General features: G+C 46.8%; 1 long non-coding RNA gene across 2 annotated transcripts in view; it reads right to left on the bottom strand.

Annotated features, from left to right (window-relative positions):
* Positions 1–12,354, bottom strand: part of LOC136018145 (uncharacterized) — a 360,185-nt gene that overhangs the window by 325,294 nt on the left and 22,537 nt on the right. The window lies entirely within an intron of this gene.

Genomic DNA, 12,354 nt, shown 5'->3' with positions numbered 1-12,354 from the left:
GGGCACTCAGGCAGGGAGCAGGACAGAGTCTTAGGTCAGCCCTTTCTTGAAGGGCTGCTCCTATGGTCCTAACTGAGCCGGATGGGCCTCTGGGTGCTTTACAGATTCTACCCATGCACTTAACCAGCTCAAACTGAAAATCAAGGAGCTATGTTATCAAAGTGAACCTGTTATTGATCGCTGTAGACCAAATGCAACTGTCAAATCAAAGACAAATCAGTGAGCGAATCTCAGTACGAGACTGGAGCTATATTAGGCAAATCATCAACTAGGCAGCAGAAATAACCTCTCCTTATAAAGCCCTGAAAGAATCTGAGAAACTAATTCGATGTGTAGTTTGGAAATGGGAAACTCAACTTCATGCCCAGCTAATACCACTGCTATTCCCCTGCCCTTTGCTGCAATTGGAAATAATGCAGACTTTGAATCCGAGATGAGGGCAGAAGGTGGAGACCAAACAAGCTTTATTTCCATCTGCTACCCCTAAGCAGAAAGAAGCTATATTCTGTTATTCCAACAGGAACAAGGAAGACTTGCATTACATCAGTATCTCCTGCTTGGAACCAGAAATCAGGAGTCTGGGGGGCAGTTAGCTGGGTCTCCGTTCCTCTTGTGCATCCTCTGTACCACAGTTTGATGTCTCCAAATGCCCTTGCTGTCTGCAGAGACAGAAGGCTATTTTGTGCTTCATTCACTGTTGGAAAGCAGAAATCCCTGCCCTGTGGGCTCTGTCCTAGAGGGTTTTATTTTGCAGCTCTCAGTCTATAGCAGAGCCAGCATCTGTCTCCTCTCTGCACATCCCCTGCAGGGTTCAGCACCTTTCTCCTCTTCTTTTGCCTATTGCTGCTTACCCTATTGCCAAGGTCTTTCCTATCCCCATCCCTCTGGATGCAGCTGTAAGAAGAGCCTCATGCACTCTGCTTTTGGAAGAAATCCTGCATCCATCATCACGTATCCCAGCAGAAAATGCTTGGAAAGGGCATTAGTGTTATCACAACCTTTGTGATTCTGTAAAGCATAGGAAAGGTGGGATGAGAAAGAGAAGAGAAAACTCTGAGGACAGCTCGTCCTTTTGCCAGCCCTTTTTCGGTGTGAAATCCTGTACTGCGTGTGGAGTGCATTAGTATTGTAAATCCTTATAAATGTCTGATAAAAGAATCAACCTGTCAAATAAATGAAAGTCTCCATATGCTAGATACAGAAATGCAATCTGAAATCCTTTTAAAGAGAAGCTGATAAATAGTGGGAATCCAGAGTGTCAGCAGAGATAGAGCTCAGATCACGCTGCTGCCTTTAATCTGATCTCCGGGAGAGCTGTAGTAAGAAAGGTCACAGCGCCCACAGGCCATTGAGATGTCATAGAATCATCAACAGTTTGGGTTGGAAGGGACCTTAAAGCTCATCCAATTCCAACCCCCTGCCATGGGCAGGGACACCTTCCACTAGAGCAGCCCCATCCAACCTAGCCTTGAACACTGCCAGGGATGGGGCAGCACTGCTTAATGCTCTCTGAGATGGGAGGGCTGTGGCAATGCAGGAGGGTGCTGACAGCAGTGCAGGCTCTACACTGGCGTTAGAAACCTCCACTGTGCAACCGCAAGGTACATTTCACCCAGCTCAGATCAATTTGCAAGTGCCCACTGACCTTAACACCACAGGGAGCCCCTTGTCGCACATCCCTGGCTGCCCCACTGGTGCGCAGTGTTTGCCATGACCTTGCCAAGGTGTATGAACAAATAGAGACTGGGACAGGAGGACTGAAGCTGCCCCTTTTCCACCTCATGCCACATCTGTCAGGCAATGTTTTGTATCCCCTGCAGTCGAGGATAAAGTGGGCTGCTGGCTATTAAGACATTTGGCAGCTGGCATCACAAAAGATGAGGCATAAATTGCAGCTTGGTCTTTGTCCAACTCCACTGAACTCTGCTGGATGAGCCGCTCGCTGTGCTGAACATCCCTGTGTTCTGCCTGGGAGATCTCTCATCTCAGGGATGCAGGTTTGATCCTGCCTGGTCAATGGCTGGGGTAGTTGTGCTGCTGGAACAAGGGAAAAACAAACACACACAGAAGGGGAGCCCAAATTAAAGCTGCTCTTGGGATGTGAGTGAGGAAGGGCTGGGAGGTTGTGGCTCGGGGGGAAAGGAAAGGACATGAGAAGAAACTTTCATGACAAGAAGCATAACTTTTAGCAACTGATTTCTTGTCCAAATTGTTGTAGATCCAATGCACAACAGTCATTAAAGACCATGTTTCAGCTGAGTTCAGTTTTGCTTTTAGTGTTTGTCATGTTTGGACCCCTCTGGAGCTATCTCCTGCTTCCTCCCTTGGCTAACGTGGCCTTGTGAGTCCAGCCAGCTCCCCTTCTGCTTCTCTTTCATTCTCTTTTGCTTCTATGTGCCTTTTTAAAGCTCAGTTTCCCCCTTTTTTTTACTGCCTTTCTCCTTGCTGTAGTCCCTCTGCCTTGCCAGGGCACCTCCTGGTATCAGCACCATGCTGCCCAAGCAGACAAGGGCATCAGCCTGCAGGGCTGAAAGGGACCGCAGGTATTCATCTGTTCCTCATCCTGCTTCGTAGAGGGTCAGCTTCATTTCTGCCTTTCCTACAAGTGTCTAGGATGATTTTGAAGTTTCCCATGACAGACTCCGCAGCCATTGAAGGCGGCCTCCTCCAGAGCTCAAATACTGGGTTTCTGTAAATCAGTGTCCAGTCACACAGCTGTGTATAACTGGACATCTTCAGATGATGCCTTTCACCTTCTCCCCCAGCTCTTGTGTCTCTATGATATATTATCACTCTAGCAGAATAGCTCCTCAGGACTCAGCCCCATTGACATTGACATTGACATCAGCATCACAGAGCCTTGGTGCCCTCACAGGTGCCGAGGAGGATCAAAATCCCATTTCCCAGTGGCTTTTGAAAGCAGGCCAGATGCTCAGCCAGAGCAAATCCAGGAGGTGTCAGAGTTCTCTGCAGAGGGAATTAAGGCAGGGGGGGAAAAGGAAGGTATTGTCCTTTCAGGTAATTCAAACCAGTTCACTTTAACAAACAGAGATGCGATGCCTCAATTTGCTTTGATTTTGTGTCATATTTATAGAACAGAATATAATGAAAAAAAATAAATGGAAAATAATTTCCAAATGAAAACCCAAAATGTTTCACTTGTGAGATGTTGAAAAAGGGCATCTCAACCATTTCACAATGATGCTTTCAATCTCCTCTTTTATTTTTTTCCAAGGCAAGAAATGCATTGAAAACAATCCTCATCTGCAGAACTTTTCCACAAATTGACTTTTTTTCACTGAAATTCACATATCTGTAAAGGGTTTTTGTTAAAAATATATATCCAAGGATCTTGAACATTAATTTGTTGTTCGGCCTCAGAGCACTTCCGAGAGGTAGTTAAGCGTTATGATCCTCATTTTGCAGAAAGGGAATCTGACTCATAAAGACACATAAAATGCAATTGAGTTCCCACTTACTTCAGTGGAAGAATTGACGTACCCAAGGTCAGAGAGAAAGTCAAGAGCAGAGCTGAGGGGGGAAAACAGGAGTATGGAAACCAGTGGCTGTTCTGCAACCACCAGGCAGCCCTTCATGCTGTCAGAGTCAGCAGTGTCCACTCCACTAAACCCTTTCCTCAAGCTGGAAGGCAAAATGAAACCAGCCCCAAAATCAGAAAGGGACTGAGATTTTTTTTCCTTCCCAAAGATGTACGGAGCCCTGATTCAGCTGCTTGCGTGTTGGATGCCGTTGGTTTCTGAGTAGTAGAACATGCCTATTAACTTCCACAGGAGGTGGACCAAGCCCTCTGAACTCTTGTGGCTTAACTTGTGGTTATAGGTTTCTGCACCAGACCAGCTCCTCTGCTCGTGCCTCAGGAAGAAAGAAGAGAACAAAGCTGTCAGAAGGCAGTCATGTTTTATTGCACTGCTGAATAACTTATTTCTGTATTAACTTTGACATTTATAGAGTTAAATGGAGAATGTACCTGGCATTGAAAACAATGTATTAATGTATAAAACACCAGGTTTTAAGATATCGTCTTGTCAGTCCCTACAAGCTACTGTGCCTTCCAGGCATGGCTGTTAAATCCCTTCTGACCCTGCACTGATGCACTGTGTGTGGTGACACAAATCGTAGAATGGTTTGGGGTGGACCTTAAAGCTCTTCCAACCCCCTGCCACAGGCAGGGACACCTTCCACTAGAGCAGCTTGCCCCAAGCCCCATCCAATGTGGTCCTAGTATAAATATCCCAGCCTCCCTGTACCTCCTGCTGGCACCCACCCCACAAACCACCTCATGCTTGTTTCTCTGCCAGCCAGGCTGCTTTCCCCATCCAAAGGAGGGCCATGGGCTTGCAGACACCAATGCCATGTCGTGCAGTGGTAGCGCAGGGAAGTGGGCTTCAACAGAGAGGAAAAAAGAGCTTTTCCCCCTCCGCCTGCCCCTATGTGATCATGTGCATTGCCCTGCACCTACAGCCCTGCACCACCTCCTCTCCATCCAGAGCTGAGCAGGCAGCGTTCAGGTGGCAGCTCAGCCCTCCTGCATTTACCTTTGCTCCATCACTTAAATTGGTCACGGGTTACTGCAGCAAAGACACGTTTTATGCTCTCCCTTCCCCCACCCCATCATTTGGATTCACATAATCAAGCGTCTTGCAGCTGAAATTGCTCATAGAAAAATAATTTGAAATTGGTTCATTAATGCTCATTTACACAGAATTCTTAAATATGATAAGAACATGAGAGCAGAAGAGAATGGATCTGAATGAGAGTAGGAGGAGGTTGAAAGCAACTTTCCCGTAATTGTGAAATCTTGTGTCTAAATATGTTTAGACATTGTGAAAAGTCAATTTAAGAAGCTAGGATACATACAGCCACAGCAAGGCAGAGATATCTTAGAGAATGCAGGCATCCCGTAGCTTAAGCTTTTTTGTTTCCCTGCATGGCACAGGATCCTGATTCTGTGTGATATCCCCTTGACAATCAGTAGCTGCAGCCTAAGTGGAGAAATGGGATGAGAATGGTGTCTTTCATAAGCAGGTTCATCATTCACATGCCCATCTCTATTTGGCAACAAGAGAGGACAAAACAACAGGTCCCTCCCTCCGATGCTTGGAGCTGAGTTACACCAGCTGAGGGGCTTTGTATCACATCAAGTCAATGATCTGTGCTGTTGTATGTCACTGAAGGAGCTGGCCCTGGAAATACATCAGCCCTGCGGTGTTAGCCACTGTGGCAGCTGAGAGATGAGCTCCTACATCTCCAATCCATTTGTTGTCTTATTCTGCATCATAATGAACCAGTGATGCTCTAAGTGGAGAATACTGTCCCTGATGGTGGCCGTGTACTCCTCGGAAGGAATTAAACTGCTCAAACACATCTAATTGTACAGCGGCTTAACAAAGAGGTCCTCTGGCAATTACTTCCTGAGTTAGGCGCTGATCAACTTACTTACACCATGAAGCACGAGGATTGATAGCTCTTGTAATTTTATTTAATAAAGATCAATTTAAATAGTCTGCCTTAAAAACAAAGGGAAGGTTAATGAAGGTAGAGTCTTAAATTATATAGATCACAGCTCTGATTTTCATGCTAACAGAAAACAGATCAATGGCAACTGTGCAGTATAATTGGAAATGTAAGAAAACTGAACAGAGCCATACTGTGGAAAAGGTAATAAATACTGCTGGCAGACTGGAACGGGGGCTATCAGAGGAGGATAGCGCTGCACAGAAAAAAAGATGAACTAAAGTCTTGCCAGAGAAGAGGCAGGAGAGGTCAGACTGCAATTCTATCAGTGGGAAGCATGGGCTCTTCTGTATTACTTTGCCAAGTCATATCAGGAATTGAAGCACAACAGAGTCTACATCAGGCCTGATTCACCATTAGAGCAATGGACATCTGAAAGTAAGCACGCATGTATCTTCTCCGAGCATCAGTCAGGCTGGGGAGCACTCCTGCTCCAGGCATAATTGTTTCCTGGGACCAAAAGCCACAGAGCTGCAGCAAGGACTTGGGAGGAGATGGAGAGCAGCCCATGCAGGAGTGAAGAGCTGCAAAGAGCTGTGTTTTCACATGCAATGAGGTGGCTGAGGTTGGTGGTGCAGGAGGAGGAGATAACTCAGGTTAATACCACCCCATGACGACAAGCCGCCGCGTTAACGCAACGGCATCATGGGGATAAGATCCCCGCTCGTAGATGTGAGGATGGTTCAGAGTTCACCGATGTGCTGCTGTGCTCCAGCGTGCCATTACCCTGCAGTGCCTGGCTGCTGGGTAAATATTCCTGCTGCAGCTAATGAGGGGGCTCATTAGCACCCTGCACAGCCATTGATCAGACTTGCACACTCAGGCACAGGAACCGCGCGTATGTTTGGTCCTGTGCTTGCTTGCTCCCTCTTGAAGGATGTGCTCAAAGTAGTTTGAGCCATCCTGCCCTGAGAAATAGAGGATGGATACTGGTTAATTACTAATAAAAGGTGTCTTCTCTCTGTCTGATAAACTGGGCACTGCTTAGTTTTCTGACTTGCGGATGCATCTCATACTACATTAGACTGCGACTTTCAGTACAATTGGTCTTTGTGGAGCTTGGAGAAGTCCCTTCAAGTCTCATCAAAGCAATCTGTGATGCAGAGGTTGTCCAATCTTTGTGTTAGCAGGTACCTAAATAGATATGTTCATAAAATGAAATCAGGGTCTTTATCAAGGGGATCACTGGAGTGCCAGGTACTAGGGTGTTTCTGGCTTTTTTGGGATTGAGAGATAAGTCAGCACAGGCAAACTTCAAAAGGTTGATAGCTAAGAAGAGCTTGGCATGTGGTATGGCTATCTCCCTGACCTCGAGGCAAGAAATAGCATGGGATCAAACCCTCTTATTAGTATTTCAGCATAGACAGCCAAAACCTGACTGCATGAAAATAAAGCAGACTCTAACGCTCAATCACCAATTTTCATCAGAGTTCATATTCAGACATCATATTTGGGTCTGTCCTCTTTTTATCTGGAGTAAATGCTCAAGAATCCCTCTGTTCCACACATACACCAGGCCTGTTCTTTAGCCTTCACCAGTGAGCACCAGGGTTAGGTTCCCACTGCAGACTGATACCTATGTGAGGGACTTGCTTTTTCTGTCTCTTTACTCTCTCTGCACTTGTGTGACACGAAAAGCTCAGTTCTCATCTCTCCAGAGCCCCTGAGTGTCTTTGGCACGCAAGCCATCTGTAACATCCCCTATTGCCTTGCATGAGGGGTAGCCAAAACTTGAAGTAAAATTAAATGTGTGCTAGTTACATCACTCCACTGCAGCTGCAGAAATACTGCTTCATCTCTTTACCGGCTATGGATGTTGATAAAGAATGCAGATGTTTCCAAAGTACTGAGACAAGCTCAAAACGCAGCTGCCTTTGGATCTTGACTCTGCCATCACTTGCTGTTCAAGGACTGTCCAGACTTAAGTTTGGGGATGTAACTTCCTCAGAACATCCTGATCTTTCATTTCAAGGAAAAAGGAACTCGCATCTGAGGTGAGGGAGATTTTGGCTTTCTCCTCCCTGCTTGGTCTGATCAAATCTCAGTAAGTGCTCTTCTCCCTCCTGTTTTAATTTCGAAACTCACAATCCCCCAAATTGTATGCAAGCAGCCTCGAAATGCCTCCCCAGCCTTTATAGTGGGGGGAAAGAAATGAGTACCTGCAGGGTATAGGCAACACCACCTCGTATTGCAGAATGTCAATGGAAATGACAGCAAACACGTCCTTTGGAACAAGTCCAGAGGAGGCCACGAGGATGATCAGGGGCTGGAGCACCTCCCGTATGAAGACAGGCTGAGGAAGTTGGGGCTGTTCAGCCTGGAGAAGAGAAGGCTGCAGGGAGACCTCAGAGCAGCCTTCCAGTACCTGAAGGGGGCCTATAGGGATGCTGGGGGGGACTCTTCATCAGGGACTGTAGGGACAGGACAAGGGGTAATGGGTTCAAACTTAAACAGGGAAGTTTAGATTGGATCTAAGGAGGAAGTTCTTTACTGTGAGGGTGGTGAGGCACTGGAATGGGTTGCCCAGGGAGGTTGTGAGTGCTCCATCCCTGGCAGTGTTCAAGGCCAGGTTGGACAGAGCCATGGGTGGGATGGTTTAGTGTGAGGTGTCCCTGCCCATGGCAGGGGGTTGGAACTGGATGATCTTAAGGTCCTTTCCAACCCTGACTGTTCTAGGATTCTATGATTCTATTATATGAAACTGGGGAACTATCTTCTGCTTTCTTCAGTCACTACCTGAGGGCTCTGCATTGTACCACCTTCACTTAGCAGAATACTCCTGTCCTTATCTCCTCACTGTTTGCATAACCGCTGGGCAATTGGGTGTTTCAAGAAACAAAACCTAAGTGTGTGACCACAGAAGGACTTTGCCTTGGTCTACTTGATCCATCTAAAAGTTAAGTCATCTGTGCCTGATCTTGACACCAATGCACTCTGTTAGTCAATAGAGAACACCTCAAAGTGCTATTCCTTTCTAAGAGGGTACCCGAGGAGGATGATATGAATATAGAATCACAGAACCACAGACTGGTTTGGGTTGGAAGGCACCTTATAGCTCATCCAGTTGGGCAGGGACCCCTTCCACTAGAGCAGGTAGCTCCAACCTGGCCTTAATAAAAATATCCTTACATGGAAAACTTAAATAGACATTGACAAGCACACATAAATATTCCTATGAGGGATCTACCACTTTTACTGGCAAAACCTACAGTCTGAAAGATCTGTTTGAGCTTTGTCGGCTAGACTCCTCTCACACCTGCATAAATCAATGGGAATAAGTGCATTGAAGTGAAAGGAGTTATAGTGCTAAGCAATGCAAAAGCAGTACAAGCCAGCTCTCTCTAATACTTCTCTGTCTGCTGCCCAGACATTAAATATTCTTCTATGGGTAAATCCTAATGGCTTTAATCCTTTCTGACTTCCAGCACTGCGCTCGTGCCTAGGGGAACGGTGACCAGGGAATTTGGGAGTTGGGCTGCTGGTCAGGAGCGTGTCCCATTCCCCAGCCAACATGTGCCTCTGTTTGTGTCGGCATCCTGCTGCCACTTGTGCCCTCTCATGGCATCTGAAGAAGTTCCTGTTATATCACCTCGGTGCTCATTCTATTCCAATCCCAGCAGATGGTTGTGTCCCACTCCCTATCCTTCTCTTTTCCACTTCTCTCCGTCTCCGCTTGTTGGCACAACTTCTCCAGCATGTCTTGGAAACTTTCAGCATTTCAGTGGCTCAGCACATCACCTGGATTTGTCCCTTCAGAGCTATCTGAGGAAGTCTTCGCTTGGGGGGCAGAGCCACATATATCATCCGGAGTGTATCACGGTTAGGGGGATGTAGTGAAAAGAACCTGTGTGGAGGAGGGATGTCTTTCAACACATCCATTTACTGGGGAAAGAAATATGGCAGGAAGAGGAGGAGGAGGAGGAAAATAAGTTAATTAGCTGTGTAAGCTGTGGAAAAAAACAATATTAAAGGAGTTAACCCTCACATGCCCTTTAAATCCCGAGGCTGCTTCCTTGCTCTTACATGTGTGTGTTTAATAATGCACAGGTTCCTGCTGCACCCCGAACTCAGTGAGATGCAACAAACAGGCCTGGTGGGGGGACCAGGGGACACAGCACCTCAGAGAAGCTGTGGCTGCCCCATCCCTGGCAGTGCTCAAGGCCAGGTTGGACACAGGGGCTTGGAGCAAGCTGCTCCAGTGGAAGGGGTCCCTGCCCGTGGCAGGGGTTGGAGCTGGAGGAGCTTTAAGGTCCCTTCCTACCAAACCAATCTGGGATTCTGATCTCTCCTATACCCACTCTGTGGCTCGGGAAACCTGCCCATAAACAACCCTGAAGTGTGTTAGAAAAGCCCAGTGGCCTACAGAAACACAAAGCTTTCGCATTAGGGCATCTGTGTCCCTCTCTAACCCTCCCCAGCACTGACAAATATTTGACTGCCTTACAGATCTGCAGGCATAGTCCCTCCTGACGTACCTGTCTCCATTGCATTTCACTCTATTAATAATCAGCTGGCCTGGGAGATCACTCGCTGTTTGCAATGCAGTGATAAGTGCATACTCTGGACAAACAGAGCTTGTTAGGAAAGACTTTTAGGTCTTCTTGCCGGCCTCGTTGCTAGGGAACTGGAAAAGCTACTGAAAAGCTGCTTGAGTGTGGTGGAGTATATTGCTGGCAATCAGTGTCACTTGCCCTAGGTGATAGCCTGCAGCCTTTAAAAGCACTAGAACGTACCCCAGTGCCATCACGTTAGTACTGGAGATGTGAGGACATGCAGTTAATTAAGTGGCCTATGTGTGGATGCTTGGAGCTCATAAGGCCACTGCAAATATGGCCACTTAAAAGGAGGAATGTTTAAGACAAAATAGGCTATATGAGTTGCTGGCCTGGTTCATTATAAGTCAATGCTGATCAAGGTGTGAGTTTGAAGCAGGGCGATAGACATCTCTCATGTGTGTCTGCGGTACTGGCATGGCCCCGCATTGTGTTCCTAGGTGTGCAGGGTGGCAGCTCTCCTCACTTGGAGGCACCACATTCACCCTTTAGTCATGACAATGGTCACCCTTCACGCACGTCCAGGTCCTTCTCTGTAGGATATGTATGCACCTTAATCTTATTACTATCTGGCTAATAGTTTGTATTGATTAACTAACAGAATTATGGCTAGAAGAGACCATGAAGACAGTGTGCCAATGTGCCAAACTGTTATCTAGTTAAACCGAGATACGCTGTCTTCACAGCAAAGACTTGTGCTAGGCAGGGGATGCCTCTGGTCTTGATACGGGAACAGTGATGCTTCAGAGCCCACCTCTTCCTTTCTCTCCAAAGGTGAACCACAGCTATTGCTGCTCTATTCCCACTTAGTTGCCTGTAATTTAGTTTATGGCTGTTTTTCCTTGCTGGGCTTTCCTTTAGTACCTCAAACTCCCCAGGACTTTCTGTTCACAGAAGCTGTCAGATTGCTCTCAAGTGCTGCTCTGTTGTTGGCTGAGTGAGTTCAACCCCCAGAACTAGAGGACCACTTCATAAAAGCCATCCAAAACTGACGGCAGCCTTTCTGATGGTGCAAAACACACTGTGTCCATCAGCAGATATGTCTTCATATGGAATCTCCCCCCGCCGGCATAGGGTGAAGGCATCGCACCCACCTGGGCTGCCTGCATTCCCTCCCTCTTGGAGCTCAGTGGCATGAGCTCTCCTCCCTGGTCCTTGAATGAAATTAAGGCTTTATTGCTTGTTCAGAGGAAATGAGAACAAAACACAGGTGCCACGCAGTAAAAGGAGATATGAGGAGGGAAAGTGTGGCATTCAGGGCTGTAATAAATGTGTTTACTGTTGTGCTGTCTGCTCCTAGGGCTGGGTATCAACAAAGACGCAGCGCAAGGAGAGGAAAGGGAGATTAAGATGATACCAAATACGTGAAGGGATGCCAGCCTCACCGCCAAAGCATACTCAACTGTGGTTAAACAGAGCAAGGGATGTAATTCAAGAGATTCATATACTCAGATTCAAGCTGATGCAAGTGTAATAGACCTCTCTGACCACTTCCAAGCAAAACCATTGTGTAGCAAAAAGTTTCTCTCCCAAGGCCAAACTTACCCTGAAAGAAGCTGTGCATCAAGACTTGCACAAAGGGAAACTGCTGGAGCTCTGCAGATGCCCTGAAGGATTTTACTTGTGTTCTTGGTGGTCCTCTAGAAGATTCATGCAAACGCATCAGCACTTCAGGGCATTAAGTGCTCCATGTGCATAGCTCCTATTCCCAGTGCTTTGTCATCTGAGAGGCCAGTGCCTCCTTAAGCTGATAGTGTGTAAGGACAAGACCAGATGTGATTTTATCAGAGGCTTCATTCGCCCTTATAAACATCCCACTGGAAACTTATGCTCATGACTGTGTTGCCCACGTACTTCCAGCCATCCTTCTGCTGCTTAACATGGAACATGTCTGAACTGAAATAAAGCTGTCAGTATTCACTGTGCTCCCTTAACTCTGCCTTTTAGTTGCCAAGGCTTCCCTTTACTGTGGTATCTGGGAACTCAACAGTCATTAACACACACTATCACTACAATGCCCCTGAAGGGAGATGGGGCAATACCATGTCATTACATGGATTGGGCACTTAGGCACAGAGTAGATTTATCCACTTCCCTAGGGTCAGGGTATCCAAAATACTCCAGTCCTATCTTCTTTCAGGGCTGTTTTTCAAAGGTCTTTATTCTGCAGAGGTCCCAGCCAGAAGGGTGAGGATGAGAGCCAAAACTCTAAAGGCACCAAAAAGGTGGTGCTCACCATGCACTTCAATACTGGAAGCAGTGGTCT

This window comes from Lathamus discolor, chromosome 7 (genome assembly GCF_037157495.1).
Source record: "Lathamus discolor isolate bLatDis1 chromosome 7, bLatDis1.hap1, whole genome shotgun sequence".
In the NCBI taxonomy this organism is placed as follows: domain Eukaryota; kingdom Metazoa; phylum Chordata; class Aves; order Psittaciformes; family Psittacidae; genus Lathamus; species Lathamus discolor.
Note: the sequence above shows the minus strand (reverse complement) of the source record. Positions and strands in the feature narration are given on the sequence as shown.